The sequence below is a fragment of the Thalassophryne amazonica genome, chromosome 11, assembly GCF_902500255.1.
Source record: "Thalassophryne amazonica chromosome 11, fThaAma1.1, whole genome shotgun sequence".
Lineage (NCBI taxonomy): Eukaryota > Metazoa > Chordata > Actinopteri > Batrachoidiformes > Batrachoididae > Thalassophryne > Thalassophryne amazonica.
In genome coordinates this window covers 110,880,203-110,895,737 of record NC_047113.1, presented here as the reverse complement: position 1 = coordinate 110,895,737, position 15,535 = coordinate 110,880,203, and positions in this window count along the sequence as shown.

Genomic DNA, 15,535 nt, shown 5'->3' with positions numbered 1-15,535 from the left:
GAGTTTCGTACTGAACTGGGGGCCACCGTGAGCCTCTCGTCCCCAGACCAACGCGACAGGCAGAGCGGGCAACCAGGAGTTGGAGCAGGCCCTCCACTGCGTGACCTCTGCACACCCGACGGCCTGGAGCAGCCATCTGGCCTGGATCGAGTACGCTCACAATAGCCAAGTATCATCAGCTACTGGCCTCTCCTGTTTGAGGGTGGTTTGGGGTACCAGCCCCCATTGTTCCCGCTCGTGGAGGGAGAGGTCAGGGTTCCCTCGGTCCAGGCCCCCTGAGGAGGTGCCGTCGGGTGTGGCGCACTGCCCACTCTGCCCTGCTGAAAGCCCAGACGAGGGCAAGGCCCATGCAGACCGCCGGCATTACCTGCCCCTGCATACCAGCCTGGGCAGGAGGTGGGTTATCAACAAAGGACATCCCCTCTGCAAGTGGAATCCCAAAAGCTAAAGGACCGTTCATCGGACCCTTCCCCATCCTGAAGGTCCTCAGTCCAGCCGCATTGAAGCTGAAGCTGCCAGCTTCACTGCGGATCCATCCGGTTTTTCATGTGTCCAGGATCAAACTTCACCACACCTCATCCTTCTGCACCCCGGACCAGCGCCTGCCTGGATCATCGACGGGGAGCCTGCATGGACGGTTCGCAGGCTCCTGAATGTCCGTCGACAGGGTCGGGGGTTTCAGTATCTGGTGGACTGGGAGGGGTACGGACCCGAAGAGTGTTCCGGGGTGAAGAGGAGCTTCATCCTGGACCCGGCCCTCCTGGCCGACTTCTACAAACGCCACCCCGACAAGCCTGGTCGGGCGCCAGGAGGCGCCCGTTGAGGGGAGGGGTCCTGTTGTGTGGGCCGCTGAAGAGGAGGTACTGCTGGCCCAACACCAGCGCCCTGCCTGAAAGCGGGCTTCAGGCACCAGAGGGCGCAGCCGCCCTCCCTGGAGCATCCTGGAACACCGACTGTGACAGCTGTCACTCATTACTCATCATCCACCCAACCCATAAAAGCCGGACAGCGACTCCACTTCCCTGCCGAGAAATCAGCTTACCCGACAAGTAACCTCTCAGCATTTTCTGTGCCGTACGCACATAATTGCTTCTGAACACTTTGCAGTCATAAACCTTCTGTATACTTTCAGCCTGGAGCTGGTTAGTGGAAATTTGGAGGAGCTGGCGATTCCAATCCTAAATTTCTTAAGTATTACAGTAGGCACTGCACGTACTCTGTTTTCCTGCTACCTGGGAGTGTAGGACCTTTTCCCTCAGGAAGGAACTGTGAGTTTGCTGACTGTTGCTGGGTGTTCGCACACCCAACATAACCTGTTTTGTTCTTCCTGCCAGCAGTACCAGGTCTGACAGCTGGAGGCAGTGGCCACCTGGGGACTCAGGACTGGGTGGCTCCGGTGTGTTGCAGGTCTCCGTTGGCAGTGGAAATCGTGTGGGGCCCGGCTCTTCTCTGGACAGGCGTCTCCTATCCTCGAGCCTGCCCACACATCACCTGTTATTTAATTGACTGTTACCTAAAAGCAGCATCTGTATTCCGTTGTGCACATTTCACAACATTAAATTGTTATATTTTGGCATTTTCATTGTCCGTTCATTTATGCCTCCTGTTGTGGGTCCATGTCATTACACTCTCCCAACACAAACTTCACTTTCTCCCAGAACAGGAAGCGAGTGTAGCTCACAGCAACTCCCATTGAAAATAATGGAGAGACAGCCTGTGATTCTTGCATGTTTACATAAAATAAACACAATAACAACATCTAAAAACCCAGAGAATATATTCACGAGAGTTTCAGGCACAATATAAAATAGTTTTATGTTGCGATGTTAATGGTGTTGTCTATGTGCAGCGGTTAAAGTGCAGCGTGATCAGAGCGTCTCAATGCAGTTATCAATTTTTCTGAGATCTTGCAGCGCGGCGATCTCTCTGAGATTTTCTGGGATTTGAAACGTCAATAGGGCAAATAGCCAACATTTATGTGTCAAGACAATATTGAGTGCACGTTCTACAATATAATAAAACATGCGCACAACATCATTAACATGCGCATAATACAATAAAATGAGCGCACATTGTCTCCACATGCAAAACATTTTGCGATGACACTTCCAGGGCTGTGTAAAAATGCCTGTTTTTACAAATAAAAAAATGGAATATTTACAAAAGCACATTTATCTGTAAACACCAACACACGACACACCAATGTGTAAACCAACACATTGTGTTGGTTTACATAATGAATGACTCATCCAATCAGTGTTTAGCAAAAGAGGCACATTTTACCCAGAATCCTTTGTGATCTGTCTGTGTTTTTGCAAAACTTCAGAATAGTGCATTATTCAACATTAAAAGATATATGTTATATTTTAACTTTGCACAAATGACAAAACTGACGTTAATGGAGTTATTCTATCAGTATTCATTTTATTTATACACCAAGCCATAACTCAGCATTGCTTTATTTTCCAAGACCTTGGCCTGACCGGAGCATTGCAATTGGGTAGAAAGCTGAGTTTTACGACTGCTCTCATCTTGCTTCTGTGCTGGAAGCCATGTAGTAAACAAGAGCTTCCAGCAGGGGGCAGGATGTTCAAAGACAGAAGTGCGGGCTCATTGTTGGGTCTGTTGTCGCTTTGATGCTACCAGAAAGTGGTGTTAAAACTCAAATTCAGTTTGTTAGTAGTTGCAAATGTACCAGAGACAATACTGGAATTTATCGGTTATCGGTTATCTGTAACTTCTGATGCCATTTTTGGGTGGTTTATCGGTTTATCTTTATCAAAGATAACTTTTCAGTTGTCTGATTATCTGTTATCAAAGTTAATTTTGTGGTTATCTGTGCCCACCACTGATCAGCGCTCACGGGAGTAACTGGATAAACACTGAAGTATTTTGGTGGTCTTCCCGTTCAGCGGGGAGAAGTCGAGCGAGCTGAACTGAATTGTTCCTGAAAATTGAGCGAGTTCAGTTCATTTATTTTACAAATAAAAGGCTTCATGTTTGCTCAGCGGAAAACAGCGAAGGTGTGATGAGAGGGAGGGAGAGAAAGAGAGAACTTTTACATCAGGCCTGTTGGCCACTTGTGGCTTCCTGTGCCCATGTGACATCACACTTCGCTGTTATAGCAGCCAACATGGCCGCATTGCGGCTGGTGGCTTTAGACCAGCCGCACAAAAACTCTCTTAACTTTAACATAAATGATCACACATGCCTACAACTTTCATATGGGCTCTCAATATCATAATCTGCCAACCAGTGGCGGATGCTGGTCTTTCAAGGAGGGGAAGCTCAATTTCGGCCTATCAATCAATCAATCAATTTTTTTTTTATATAGCGCCAAATCACAACAAACAGTTGCCCCAAGGCACTTTATATTGTAAGGCAAGGCCATACAATAATTATGTAAAACCCCAACGGTCAAAACGACCCCCTGTGAGCAAATACTTGGCTACAGTGGGAAGGAAAAACTCCCTTTTAACAGGAAGAAACCTCCAGCAGAACCAGGCTCAGGGAGGGGCAGTCTCCTGCTGGGACTGGTTGGGGCTGAGGGAGAGAACCAGGAAAAAGACATGCTGTGGAGGGGAGCAGAGATCGATCACTAATGATTAAATGCAGAGTGGTGCATACAGAGCAAAAGAGAAAGAAACAGTGCATCATGGGAACCCCCCAGCAGTCTACGTCTATAGCAGCATAACTAAGGGATGGTTCAGGGTCACCTGATCCAGCCCTAACTATAAGCTTTAGCAAAAAGGAAAGTTTTAAGCCTAATCTTAAAAGTAGAGAGGGTGTTTGTCTCCCTGATCTGAATTGGGAGCTGGTTCCACAGGAGAGGAGCCTGAAAGCTGAAGGCTCTGCCTCCATTCTACTCTTACAAACCCTAGGAACTACAAGTAAGCCTGCAGTCTGAGAGCGAAGCGCTCTATTGGGTGATATGGTACTACGAGGTCCCTAAGATAAGATGGGACTTGATTATTCAAAACCTTATAAGTAATCAATCAATCAATCAATTTTTTTTATATAGCGCCAAATCACAACAAACAGTGCCCCAAGGCACTTTATATTGTAAGGCAAGGCCATACAATAATTATGTAAAACCCCAACAGTCAAAACGACCCCCCTGTGAGCAAGCACTTGGCTACAGTGGGAAGGAAAAACTCCCTTTTAACAGGAAGAAACCTCCAGCAGAACCAGGCTCAGGGAGGGGCAGTCTTCTGCTGGGACTGGTTGGGGCTGAGGGAGAGAACCAGGAAAAAGACATGCTGTGGAGGGGAGCAGAGATTGATCACTAATGATTAAATGCAGAGTGGTGCATACAGAGCAAAAAGAGAAAGAAACAGTGCATCATGGGAACCCCCCAGCAGTCTACGTCTATAGCAGCATAACTAAGGGATGGTTCAGGGTCACCCGATCCAGCCCTAACTATAAGCTTTAGCAAAAAGGAAGTTTTAAGCCTAATCTTAAAAGTAGAGAGGGTGTCTGTCTCCCTGATCTGAATTGGAGCTGGTTCCACAGGAGAGGAGCCTGAAAGCTGAAGGCTCTGCCTCCCATTCTACTCTTACAAACCCTAGGAACTACAAGTAAGCCTGCAGTCTGAGAGCGAAGCGCTCTATTGGGGTGATATGGTACTACGAGGTCCCTAAGATAAGAAGGGACCTGATTATTCAAAACCTTATAACTAAGAAGAATAATTTTAAATTCTATTCTAGAATTAACAGGAAGCCAATGAAGAGAGGCCAATATGGGTGAGATATGCTCTCTCCTTCTAGTCCCCGTCAGTACTCTAGCTGCAGCATTTTGAATTAACTGAAGGCTTTTTAGGGAACTTTTAGGACAACCTGATAATAATGAATTACAATAGTCCAGCCTAGAGGAAATAAATGCATGAATTAGTTTTTCAGCATCACTCTGAGACAAGACCTTTCTGATTTTAGAGATATTGCGTAAATGCAAAAAAGCAGTCCTACATATTTGTTTAATATGCGCTTTGAATGACATATCCTGATCAAAAATGATTCCAAGATTTCTCACAGTATTACTAGAGGTCAGGGTAATGCCATCCAGAGTAAGGATCTGGTTAGACACCATGTTTCTAAGATTTGTGGGGCCAAGTACAATAACTTCAGTTTTATCTGAGTTTAAAAGCAGGAAATTAGAGGTCATCCACGTCTTTATGTCTGTAAGACAATCCTGCAGTGTAGCTAATTGGTGTGTGTCCTCTGGCTTCATGGATAGATAAAGCTGGGTATCATCTGCGTAACAATGAAAATTTAAGCAATACCGTCTAATAATACTACCTAAGGGAAGCATGTATAAAGTGAATAAAATTGGTCCTAGCACAGAACCTTGTGGAACTCCATAATTAACCCTAGTTTGTGAAGAAGATTCCCCATGTACATGAACAAATTGTAATCTATTAGACAAATATGATTCAAACCACCGCAACGCAGTGCCTTCAATACCTATGGCATGCTCTAATCTCTGTAATAAAATTTTATGGTCAACAGTATCAAAAGCAGCACTGAGGTCTAACAGAACAAGCACAGAGATGAGTCCACTGTCTGAGGCCATAAGAAGATCATTTGTAACCTTCACTAATGCTGTTTCTGTACTATGATGAATTCTAAAACCTGACTGAAACTCTTCAAATAGACCATTCCTCTGCAGATGATCAGTTAGCTGTTTTACAACTACCCTTTCAAGAATTTTTGAGAGAAAAGGAAGGTTGGAGATTGGACTATAATTAGCTAAGATAGCTGGGTCAAGTGATGGCTTTTTAAGTAATGGTTTAATTACTGCCACCTTAAAAGCCTGTGGTACATAGCCAACTAACAAAGATAGATTGATCATATTTAAGATCGAAGCATTAAATAATGGTACGGCTTCCTTGAGCAGCCTGGTAGGAATGGGGTCTAATAAACATGTTGATGGTTTGGATGAAGTAACTAATGAAAATAACTCAGAACAATCGGAGAGAATGAGTCTAACCAAATACCGGCATCACTGAAAGCAGCCAAAGATAACGATACGTCTTTGGGATGGTTATGAGTAATTTTTTCTCTAATAGTTAAAATTTTGTTAGCAAAGAAAGTCATGAAGTCATTACTAGTTAAAGTTAATGGAATACTCAGCTCAATAGAGCTCTGACTCTTTGACAGCCTGGCTACAGTGCTGAAAAGAAACCTGGGGTTGTTCTTATTTTCTTCAATTAGTGATGAGTAGAAAGATGTCCTAGCTTTACGGAGGGCTTTTTTATAGAGCAACAGACTCTTTTTCCAGGCTAAGTGAAGATCTTCTAAATTAGTGAGACGCCATTTCCTCTCCAACTTACGGGTTATCTGCTTTAAGCTACGAGTTTGTGAGTTATACCACGGAGTCAGGCACTTCTGATTTAAAGCTCTCTTTTTCAGAGGAGCTACAGCATCCAAAGTTGTCTTCAATGAGGATGTAAAACTATTGACGAGATACTCTATCTCACTTACAGAGTTTAGGTAGCTACTCTGCACTGTGTTGGTATATGGCATTAGAGAACATAAAGAAGGAATCATATCCTTAAACCTAGTTACAGCGCTTTCTGACAGACTTCTAGTGTAATGAAACTTATTCCCCACTGCTGGGTACTCCATCAGAGTAAATGTAAATGTTATTAAGAAATGATCAGACAGCAGGGAGTTTTCAGGGAATACTGTTAAGTCTTCTATTTCCATACCATAAGTCAGAACAAGATCTAAGATATGATTAAAGTGGTGGGTGGACTCATTTACTTTTTGAGCAAAGCCAATAGAGTCTAATAATAGATTAAATACAGTGTTGAGGCTGTCATTCTCAACATCTGTGTGGATGTTAAAATCGCCCACTATAATTATCTTATCTGAGCACTAAGTCAGACAAAAGATCTGAAAATTCACAGAGAAACTCACAGTAACGACCAGGTGGACGATAGATAATAACAAATAAAACTGGTTTTTGGGACTTCCAATTTGGATGGACAAGACTAAGAGTCAAGCTTTCAAATGAATTAAAGCTCTGTCTGGGTTTTTGATTAATTAATAAGCTGGAATGGAAGATTGCTGCTAATCCTCCGCCTCGGACCGTGCTACGAGCGTTCTGGCAGTTAGTGTGACTTGGGGGTGTTGACTCATTTAAACTAACATATTCATCCTGCTGTAACCAGGTTTCTGTTAGGCAGAATAAATCAATATGTTGATCAATTATTATATCATTTACCAACAGGGACTTAGAAGAGAGAGACCTAATGTTTAATAGACCACATTTAACTATTTTAGTCTGTGGTGCAGTTGAAGGTGCTATATTATTTTTTCTTTTTGAATTTTTATGCTTAAATAGATTTTTGCTGGTTATTGGTACTCTGGGAGCAGGCACCGTCTCTACGGGGATGGGGTAATGAGGGGATGGCAGGGGGAGAGAAGCTGCAGAGAGGTGTGTAAGACTACAACTCTGCTTCCTGGTCCCAACCCTGGACAGTCACGGTTTGGAGGATTTAAGAAAATTGGCCAGATTTCTAGAAATGAGAGCTGCTCCATACAAAGTGGGATGGATGCCGTCTCTCCTAACAAGACCAGGTTTTCCCCAGAAGCTTTGCCAATTATCTATGAAGCCCACCTCATTTTTTTTTTACATTTTTTACACGCGGTGCAGTGGCACAGGAAAAACACCTCCGTGTTGATAACCATTTGTAAAATCCAGGCTTTTGATACCTTTCAGTGGAGTGAGTATATGAGAAATTGTTTAACAGCTGGACATGTTCCAACTTGTCCTTAAGGCTTCCAACAGAGGTGTTTTTCCTGTGGCGGAGCGTCGCAGCGGCTGCGAGCCGACACTGCAATCCGTCCGCACGTCTTTCATTAAAAAAATCTCCTTTAACAGTGGAATATCCGGATAAAATGCTGAAACCGACTTCTTCTGAAACTTCTCTGTTCTCTCACGACGTCCTGGATCAATAGAGCCTGAAATGTGGAGGTTTTCAGCTTGAACAGGCTGACGACGACGGCTGAGAGCGCTGAGCGACGTCTCGCACCGTGGGAAGTCCTTAAAGCGACAGTATCACCTCAAAATCTCTCATCAGCCGTTAAAATTTTCACTGAAAACCAGCTTAATTTTTCGAACCGTGTCCACTTCGATGTGTCTCACAGGTTTAGAAAGAATTTTGATCAAACAAAGCGCCAGTCTCTCAGCAACTTCTCAGACAAAGGAATTCCGACGAGGGGCTGGATGACTCCTCCCACAAGGAGTGCTCACAGGCGAATGACGTCACCGACAGGCGTGGAAAAACTCACGCATGCGCACGAGGGTTCAAGCATGTCTGACGTAAAAACATATGAATGAAATCCATATAGTTTTTGAAAAAAATAAAAAGGACCTATACTTTATTGACAGACCTCGTAGGACTTGAAGTTCAGACCTCAGTCTCCCTGAATCAAAGAACTGGCCAAAACTTTTCAGGACACTCTGAAATGCCTCGTCTGGAAACACTTGTCTCATCTCATCAAATTTCCCTGGATTGACCAATTCCAAGAAGCGCAGACTTTCCAAATTTGGAAAACGCTGAGGTAGCTGCTCTGTGAGATTGTCTAGGATGGCCATGTACAGATTTCTGTAGCGCTCCTTTGGATCCTGTAGTTGTGACAGATGGCATTTTCTCATGGGCTCAGTTTGTGGGTCTGATGTGAGATCTGCTGCTTTGGCATAAACAGCTTGGAAAGCCCCCTCTGACCTCTTCTCTTTGACAAAAGCAAGAAGAGACTCAATTCTTTTCTTGCAGTACAGAACATCCATAGCTCTCTGCTGGACAATGTCAAACAACACATCAGTCTCAGAGAAGATTTGTTCATATGTATACAACATGAACACAAACTCAAAATCCTCCAGTTTCATCAGAAGGCCTTTCTAATCCCTTTCTAATTTTAAAGATATTGCGTAAATGCAAAAAAGCAGTCCTACATATTTGTTTAATATGCGCTTTGAATGACATATCCTGATCAAAAATGACTCCAAGATTTCTCACAGTATTACTAGAGGTCAGGGTAATGCCATCCAGAGTAAGACACCATGTTTCTAAGATTTGTGGGGCCAAGTACAATAACTTCAGTTTTGTCTGAGTTTAAAAGCAGGAAATTAGAGGTCATCCATGTCTTTATGTCTGTAAGACAATCCTGCAGTTTAGCTAATTGGTGTGTGTCCTCTGGCTTCATGGATAGATAAAGCTGGGTATCATCTGCGTAACAATGAAAATTTAAGCAATACCGTCTAATAATACTGCCTAAGGGAAGCATGTATAAAGTGAATAAAATTGGTCCTAGCACAGAACCTTGTGGAACTCCATAATTAACTTTAGTCTGTGAAGAAGATTCCCCATTTACATGAACAAATTGTAATCTATTAGACAAATATGATTCAAACCACTGCAGCGCAGTGCCTTTAATACCTATGGCATGCTCTAATCTCTGTAATAAAATTTTATGATCAACAGTATCAAAAGCAGCACTGAGGTCTAACAGAACAAGCACAGAGATGAGTCCACTGTCCGAGGCCATAAGAAGATCATTTGTAACCTTCACTAATGCTGTTTCTGTACTATGATGAATTCTAAAACCTGACTGAAACTCTTCAAATAGACCATTCCTCTGCAGATGATCAGTTAGCTGTTTTACAACTACCCTTTCATTCAAGACTTCAAAAACAGACTGAGCATCTCTTCCGCCAGAAACATCAAAAAATCCAATAAAGCGCTCCTGAATTTTACCTGCCCTATCCACATAGCGAACAATGACAGAGAGTTGAGCATGGCAAGGTATATCAGTTGTTTCATCCACCTGCCATGCAAAAAAGGGAGCAGCCTGGATTTCATCCTTGATCTCATCAGAAACAGTGGCTGAAAGAGCAGAGATCAAGTCATTCTGGATTGCATGGGACATACCAGAAAACACAGCTGATGACTGGAATTGTGTGGCCAGGACAGAGTCATATTTAGCTAATGTTTCATTAAACTCCCTGTAATTCCCCTTGCTGGATGATTCAACACTATCATCATGCCCCCTAAATGACAGCTCCTGACAGCCAAGCAAGGAAGTCCCATCAATAAGGCGGTTTAGGAAAGCTCTGTTTTGTTTAACTGCTTCATTATGTTTTGCCACTTGAATGCGAGCGCCTTCATTGATTACATGCTCAACCCTGACTCTGCCCAGGAAACTTAACCTTGCACATGCACTCACATGTTCATTGCTTTTTTCATGTCTTTTGTATGCCCTGTCAAAGTTGGACAGATCCCCAAAACCCACTTTTGACCAGACAACACATCCCTGAGATGGTTTCATCAAGAGGCCAACAGTACATTTTATTTGTTACAGCACTTCCAGTCAGCCAGCTCACTTTGTCATACCAGGACAGCTGAAAAGACCTGTTACTTTTCCCCTCCTTTTGCACCAAATTAATCTGAGGAGTTGATCTGCCCTCCTGTTTAACTCTAAGTTTTTCTTCGTAAGGAAGACTATCAAATGGCTTCGCCAAAATCCGGTCCACAACATTCAAACTGTCTGCCATTATGTGCAGCTTGCTACCTAGCTAGCTCGCTAGCTGGGACTGTCGCGAGGCTAGTGTGACGTGTGTCCGCCTGTGAGTACTTTGTGACGGTGGAGGAGCTCAGCAGCACCCGCTGCTCGGTAGGGACAGAAACTGCGATAGAAGTCAGAAAGAGTGATAGAAGTCAGTCTCCAAACACAAGCAGCTACAAAAAACCACCAGAAATAGAAGCTTGATTTGTCGCTAGTCGTTTTTAACAAAGAAAATGCCGCTAAGAGGATTAGGAAAGTCTCCGGTTCAACTCAGAACAGAATGAAAATTAAAAAATGCTCCCACGGATGTTTACACCAAAAGATCGCTGATTCACTCATTTCGCTGTCAATCAAAAAGGGATTCAGCCTCAGACAGATCATCCAATCATCATGCAGAAGCTGAGCGTCCAGGCCAGCCGAGGCCCGCCCACTGCCCCATAGACCCCCAGACACACTGAGCATCCGATGGGTGGGACAAAGCCCAGCATTTATCCAATGACTCGTCTCGTTTCGCTGCACTCTTTGCTTCGCTATTGAAGTCTGTGGACGCTCAGCGTCCACACTGTTTAAAGCGCTGTGAAGCTGCGGGTTTGAGTGAGAGGAAAGCTGCGTCGTTACCAGTGATAAGAAGCTGATTCTCAACAAAAGTTGAGCGCGTTGTAGCGCATATTTAGTCAATGACATGTACACACAACAGTATATATTTGATCACTTATTTTTTTGACATTTTAGGGGAAGCTGAGCTTCCCTTGCAGTCTTAGAGCAATCGCCTCTGCTACCAACCCAATCATAAATTATCAGTGGGTTTTCTTTTCCTTTAAGTATTTTATTTATTTGTTATTTAAGTATATTTATTATTATTACAACTGATTATTTTTATGCAAGAAGATAATATGAATGTCATTTGGTTTTATTTTTGTCTTGGAAGATTGCACGTTTTTGCACACCTATTCCATATTTTAAAAACAAAATAAATGAAACTAGTTAACTTGTTTACTGTAAATGCAGTGTCTTGTCTGCGATCTTACTTTCAAATATTTAATGTAATATGCCACACTTATGCATCACTCTGCATTTAGAAGTTAATTAGAACATTTCTGCGAGTTTGCTACCCCTGTAAGGTTAAAAACAATAGCCAGAATGACACCGGAATGATGTAAACTAATTACAAATAATGATAGTGGGTTCATTCCACAGAGTGTAGTCTATGGAATAATGAGACATCTGGTGCTGAGGTGGTGGTAGTGGGGGGCCCCAGATGAAATTTTGCTTAGGGCCACATAAGTTTGGAAGCATCAGGACCGGCTTGGGCCAGCCCTGATGCTTCCAAACCCGACTTCCAAGGATTGATAGACTGAAGGTTTTAAGAAGTAGGCTTGGGACGACTTGGTCCAAGCTTCAACTGATTTAGCAGTTAAGTTTGAAGAACAGCAATTGTATCACACTAACAGAGAATGTTGGGTGAGGTCAATATTTTTCAGATATGATGGCATTTGTAGTTATGTACCTTGCAGAGCTGCATTCTTGCAGTTGAAGAATATATGGAGCTCCAAGGTGGTATCAACTTGTACGAAGATCAGGCTGTACAACTCCAACATCAAGTCAGTGCTACTGTACAGAGTTGAAACATGGAGAACAACAAAGACTACCATCAGGAAAGAGCAGACTTTCATCGACAGCTGCCTGAGAAGAATCCTAAATGATCCAAAGCATTTCCAAAGGATTATGTGTAGTTTAACAAAACATAAGATCTTTAAACACATTATAGCATAAGCATCATGCCGGCATCAAATAATGACTTTATTCAAAGTGGTCAATGCCGGGCTTACCTATAGGAAGTCAACAACACGTGTCAGCAGTTACACATGGTCAGTACAATTCATCATAAGCACATATTACAATCCTTAATCAAACCGTATAATATTGTATCATTTCAAAACCATCATAAATCAATTAAACACCCATCAAAACATAAGCAAACACATTTTCATTCGTTTGGCATCATGATAAATCCCTTAAGCACATTAGAGCAAAAATATCACACCAGAGCCTTTATTCAATCCATACAGTACCTTGTTCATTAGAACAGGATGGTGCACCTACTTCTAAACATTTGTTACTTGTTAAAAAAAAAAAAAAAAAAAAAGAGCTTTAAATCAGAAGTGTCTGACTCCGTGGTATAACTCACAAACTCGTAGCTTAAAGCAGATAACCCGTAAGTTGGAGAGGAAATGGCGTCTCACTAATTTAGAAGATCTTCACTTAGCCTGGAAAAAGAGTCTGTTGCGCTCTTCGTAAAGCTAGGACATCTTTCTACTCATCACTAATTGAAGAAAATAAGAACAACCCCAGGTTTCTTTTCAGCACTGTAGCCAGGCTGACAAAGAGTCAGAGCTCTATTGAGCTGAATATTCCATTAACTTTAACTAGTAATGACTTCATGACTTTCTTTGCTAACAAAATTTTAACTATTAGAGAAAAAATTACTCATAACCATCCCAAAGACGTATTGTTATCTTTGGCTGCTTTCAGTGATGCTGGTATTTGGTTAGACTCTTTCTCTCCGATTGTTCTGTCTGAGTTATTTTCATTAGTTACTTCATCCAAACCATCAACATGTTTATTAGACCCCATTCCTACCATGCTGCTCAAGGAAGCCCTACCATTATTTAATGCTTCGATCTTAAATATGATCAATCTATCTTTGTTAGTTGGCTATGTACCACAGGCTTTTAAGGTGGCAGTAATTAAACCATTACTTAAAAAGCCATCACTTGACCCAGCTATCTTAGCTAATTATAGGCCAATCTCCAACCTTCCTTTTCTCTCAAAAATTCTTGAAAGGGTAGTTGTAAAACAGCTAACTGATCATCTGCAGAGGAATGGTCTATTTGAAGAGTTTCAGTCAGGTTTTAGAATTCATCATAGTACAGAAACAGCATTAGTGAAGGTTACAAATGATCTTCTTATGGCCTCGGACAGTGGACTCATCTCTGTGCTTGTTCTGTTAGACCTCAGTGCTGCTTTTGATACTGTTGACCATAAAATTTTATTAAAGAGATTAGAGCATGCCATAGGTATTAAAGGCACTGCGCTGCGGTGGTTTGAATCATATTTGTCTAATAGATTACAATTTGTTCATGTAAATGGGGAATCTTCTTCACAGACTAAAGTTAATTATGGAGTTCCACAAGGTTCTGTGCTAGGACCAATTTTATTCACTTTATACATGCTTCCCTTAGGCAGTATTATTAGACGGTATTGCTTAAATTTTCATTGTTACGCAGATGATACCCAGCTTTATCTATCCATGAAGCCAGAGGACACACACCAATTAGCTAAACTGCAGGATTGTCTTACAGACATAAAGACATGGATGACCTCTAATTTCCTGCTTTTAAACTCAGATAAATCTGAAGTTATTGTACTTGGCCCCACAAATCTTAGAAACATGGTGTCTAACCAGATCCTTACTCTGGATGGCATTACCCTGACCTCTAGTATACTGTGAGAAATCTTGGAGTCATTTTTGATCAGGATATGTCATTCAAAGCGCATATTAAACAAATATGTAGGACTGCTTTTTTGCATTTACGCAATATCTCTAAAATCAGAAAGGTCTTGTCTCAGAGTGATGCTGAAAAACTAATTCATGCATTTATTTCCTCTAGGCTGGACTATTGTAATTCATTATTATCAGGTTGTCCTAAAAGTTCCCTAAAAAGCCTTCAGTTAATTCAAAATGCTGCAGCTAGAGTACTGACGGGGACTAGAAGGAGAGAGCATATCTCACCCATATTGGCCTCTCTTCATTGGCTTCCTGTTAATTCTAGAATAGAATTTAAAATTCTTCTTCTTACTTATAAGGTTTTGAATAATCAGGTCCCATCTTATCTTAGGGACCTCGTAGTACCATATCACCCCAATAGAGCGCTTCGCTCTCAGACTGCAGGCTTACTTGTAGTTCCTAGGGTTTGTAAGAGTAGAATGGGAGGCAGAGCCTTCAGCTTTCAGGCTCCTCTCCTGTGGAACCAGCTCCCAATTCAGATCAGGGAGACAGACACCCTCTCTACTTTTAAGATTAGGCTTAAAACTTTCCTTTTTGCTAAAGCTTATAGTTAGGGCTGGATCAGGTGACCCTAAACCATCCCTTAGTTATGCTGCTATAGACGTAGACTGCTGGGGGGTTCCCATGATGCACTGTTTCTTTCTCTTTTTGCTCTGTATGCACCACTCTGCATTTAATCATTAGTGATCGATCTCTGCTCCCCTCCACAGCATGTCTTTTTCCTGGTTCTCTCCCTCAGCCCCAACCAGTCCCAGCAGAAGACTGCCCCTCCCTGAGCCTGGTTCTGCTGGAGGTTTCTTCCTGTTAAAAGGGAGTTTTTCCTTCCCACTGTAGCCAAGTGCTTGCTCACAGGGGGTCGTTTTGACCGTTGGGGTTTTACATAATTATTGTATGGCCTTGCCTTACAATATAAAGCGCCTTGGGGCAACTGTTTGTTGTGATTTGGCGCTATATAAAAAAATTGATTGATTGATTGATTACTTTCCAAAATAATGAACACAAAGCATTCTGTTCAATGTGGTAACTATTAGCATTGTTAGCATGCAAAGCTAATTATGAGCAAAATAACATATATATCTTCAGTTCCCCCTTTGGACCACAGTTAAATGGTCACATTGTTAGATGGTTAGATGGTCACATTGTTGAGTCATAGCTGATCTTGGATTGAATTTCAGACATGTTTCAATGTGTTTTGCAATCATTGCTTTCAGCTTCAGGTGCCATCAATGTTCATTGATCATTTTCTCCGTCTGTCTTTTAGACAGATGAGAAGGTCCATGTGCTCCTGAGATGACAAGGTGTGCTAAACCAGCCGGTAGCACTACTCTCCCATCTACTGCTCTCCACAAACCTTCCTTTTTTATGGCACCATAGTCCTTCCAGACTGAGTGTTCCCACG